This window comes from Lissotriton helveticus, chromosome 4_1 (assembly GCF_964261635.1).
Source record: "Lissotriton helveticus chromosome 4_1, aLisHel1.1, whole genome shotgun sequence".
NCBI classification, from domain to species: Eukaryota; Metazoa; Chordata; class Amphibia; order Caudata; family Salamandridae; genus Lissotriton; species Lissotriton helveticus.
In genome coordinates this window covers 1,095,077,647-1,095,081,694 of record NC_136063.1, presented here as the reverse complement: position 1 = coordinate 1,095,081,694, position 4,048 = coordinate 1,095,077,647, and positions in this window count along the sequence as shown.

Sequence of the window (4,048 nt, the reverse complement as noted above, 5' to 3'; positions counted from 1 at the left end):
CGTCATGAGGCTTATTAACAAGCACCTTGCGGCGCAGAGATGTCACTTTTTCCCATGTTAAAAGTGGTGCACTGGTGGTGCAAGGGGCTAGTAAATAAGCCCCTATGAATTTATAACCAGGTAGAAGTTGCCCAGTTGTAGGCACCCACCGTCTGTCCACACTGTCAACATCTTTTCCCATATGCGCCTAAACGGTTCTAGCCAGTCTATCTGATGCGCTCCACTGAATGGTGGGCATTTCAGTACACTTTTAACTGCCACTTCCCATGCTGATGCCGCTTGTTAGGTCTCGCCTATGCAGCGCGCATGCGCTACATAGGAAAAAGACCTTTAGCTATCGATTCAGTATTGCAGTCACAAATGTGCATGCGTTGCATTGCTTTGAATGGCAACGCGTGCACGTTTGGCGATTCCCTTGCAGGAGCGACCTTTCAAACCATCTGTTAGTAATTAACAGATGGTTCCTGCTCGCTCCCGCAAGGGAAACAGGCGCCGGCCCCCTCCTCTCTCCCCTCCCCCCTCCCGCTGCTGCCTCTCGTGTAACGTTTTTTTTTTTTACTTTGAGCACGAGGCACATGCTTGTTGTAGTTGCGGCGGCCACATGGCGAAGTAAGTAGAAGCTGTTTAGGCAGAGCAGTGCTTTCAGATCCCCACCTGCCATGCTCACCCTCTCTGTGCTATTACAGGATGAAAATGAGTCTAAGGTTGGCAGGTCTGCCCCCAAGAATGCACATACCATTCCAGCTTACCTACACAACCCGCCCTTCAGTGAAGATGAGTGGAGAACAAAGTAACAGAAACTTCATGCCTGACACTACCATAGCGTTTCTGGTAGAAGATAAACTTGTGCCAAGATGTAGGACTCCCAGTGAATGAGCTTGAGTGTGCAGCAGTTTTGTCTGCTTACGGCAGCACATCCAAGCAAGACCTTCTGGCTTTGGCAAATCTTTTTTTAACATTGTAAATATGGGCTCAAAGCACACAAAGTGTGTTGGATAAATAAAAGCCAGAAAAACCTGAAGGTGTCAAAGATGACATGGTCTGTTGTGTGATAGTGTATGCATGTGTGTATGTGGGAGAATGTATTTGTGTGTGAAGTTTTGGTAGAGAGATGTGGGTGTGCGAGAAGTAAAATATATTTAAGAGAAAAAGAGCAGTGATGTGTGTCTGGTTTGACAGTGTTTAAGTGTGTGAGAGTTCGTTTGAGAATGATAGGATATTTATATGCATGTTAGAGGTGGACAAGGGAGAAAATTGACAGAACCGAGCCGGAGCTTCAGCTTGGCTGTAAGAGTCAAAGCCCTAGCTAAGCTAGGAAACAATTGCTGCGGCAACTTAATTTAATTTGTGGCATGAATTTCTTTAACACACGTTACCTCTGATGGTGATTGCAAAAGGCAGGACGTGTTTTAAATGTGCAAGGGGCGCCCATTCTTCACAATGGAAACAAATCTACATTGTAAATGAGAAATATATTACATAGCTGTGTGTTTTGATGTTCAATAAAAGATTGCAATAAAAGACCATGGGATTTTCAATCCTTTATTCTAATACTAAAAGCTAAACTACAAGGCAAGCCTCAGAATCCAAAGTGTGCAACCTATATTTTTGTCTCATGGTGTGATTCACTACGTTCTTCTTTGGAAGTGCCATTTAATGTTTTCTAGACTGACTGCTATTTTTAGGAAATTCTTGTGTTACATGATATCACAGTCAGGTGTTTTCATTCCTTGGCATGCACAGCCTCTTAAATGTGTGAAAAGCGGGACAGTAGCCATAGGCCACACACACACACATTGTGGTTGCAGAATGTTTATTCAACACAAAAATGCACTGATACTTGGTCTGCTGCATAAGAGATGGTTTTTCTGCTTTTAACAGAGAGCGCATCGTGACTTTCCACCGGTGTTGTTTCATGCTGAAACAAAAATAACAAGCATTGGCATAGACAATAGGTCTCGCCTTTGGGACATTATAAGTATTTAGCCATGCAACAGTTGATGTTGCACCAAGGATATTGTGCTGCATAATTAAATACTTATAAGGTCCCAAAGGCGAGACCTATTGGCTAGGTCATTATCGAGTATTAAAGCACTTTCAAATATGTGAAGTCAAGCTTGCAGTTGTGGAAACATATCACTTTGTCCCCTATTAGTGTCAAAACTTTCATACCTTAAAGCAATACACTTTTTTGAATTTCGAAGAGACTTTATCATATTTTATGGCACATTTGTTGTATGATTTACATAGGAAACATTTTCATGGCTCAGCCCGTACACAAGCTCTAGGATCTGAGCCAGACCCTTGGCTCCGCATTGGCTCGGCTTTCCCTGTTAAGCTGTTGCTTTCTGATCTCTTCCTTATATGTAGAAGCTAAATGAACTTTCCTCAATACTATCAGTGTACCCAAAGGCGCATACTAAAAAGTATGAGATATAAAGACAAACTTTGAGGAGAAGCTCAAATGATCCTGCCCAGATCGAAAATCATCATGTCTCATTCGCCTGTGTGCGGTTGAAGGAAAGCAAGTTGGTAAGTCTATGGCACTTCCTGAAAAAAACAGTAAAGAAGCTTAGCCAAGGACTCCATTAGCCTCCTGCATTTCATGTGCAAGGCTGTAAAAAGAGGCCTAGGCAACATGAAGTGAAAAGACTGAAAATGATGTATTCAATTTTTTGTGTAGTTTTATATAATGTGGACGGGTATCGATGGGTGTCGGCTCACTTTAAGTAAGGACAGTTTCAAACACATAAGGACCTTGGATTTCTAATGTTGCATTGTGCTGAGGATGGATGTCAAGTCCCAAATAACAAAAGCAAGAGAGACTACAGTTCTTGAGTTGTGAAAAGGTTACCAGATCACAAAGCAAACAGTAAGATGAAGGCATTCAGATATACAAACTGCCCCAACTCTTGGTGGCACAGAACCACCATAATTCCTTCCTCATGGTCATCTGCCACCATGATGTTCGGAGCCAGGCGTTCAAGGAAGAGGACTAGTAGCATTAGGTCCAACATTTCCCCAGCTCGAAACAATCACTTGCTTATTCATAATGGTAGTTATTAGAAAGCAGATCGTTTGATGTAATGGCATGGTGAAAAACAGTATTTTCTACAGATTAGAACGCACTGGAATAGTATGGGGACACAGGATTAGATCTGATCTGCAGGTCCCTCTAAGCTTGCAAAATAGCCTTGTAAAATTGCGCTGATGGTAAAAGGAGTGATGTTTAATATCTCAAAGTGGAGAGATCCCATTTATTCCTCCAATGTGGCAACCACTGTTTATGTTATGATTACACAGTGCCAGCATAGATAGGGATAACAGTATAGTCTTTTCTTGAATCACATTTGCTGACATGGCAGCCTCTAGAATTCGAGTTGGAAGTGTGAAGAAAATGGTGGCATCTTCTCTAGTTTAGGTATACTGCTGCTGACATGCCTTTGATCATGTGTGTATGATCTTTGCTGGAGGCCTTTTAAAATTAAAACACTGTAATGAAGTGTGGGTGGAGGTGCAGTGTGTGTAGATTGGTGTGGGTTTAGTATAAAAATAACTAAGAGGGACCCTACTGAGTTTTAATGTGTAGGTTCTCTTTTAAGTAAAAACAAAGGGTGGCTGTGTTGGAAACAATGTTTTGGTACAGCTCACAGAAAAGTGAAAAGGTGAGTCAACATGTTTTACTATTGATAATCAATGTGAATCTAGGCAATTCATCAGGACCATGTAACCTAATCTACAAAGGATTGGGGTTACGGTAGTGATGAAATACCCAATCACAAAAAGTCACCCTCAAAGTGTAGGGTATACCTTAAGATATCTAAAATCTGACCCAATTTGAATAAGAAAATGCTTCCTTAGGTGATAGCAGAGACTGCACTAGCTGCAGAGTAAAAGGCATCCAGCACACTAGGAAAGCGGCAACCTACCCCTATCTGCGACCCTAGGAAGACAGTGTTCTGCTTCTGATGTGTTCTGCTTTAGCTTGAGTGGGTTAGGCAGGCCAGTGAGACATAGGAATGCCAAACGAGATCATTTCTTACAGGCT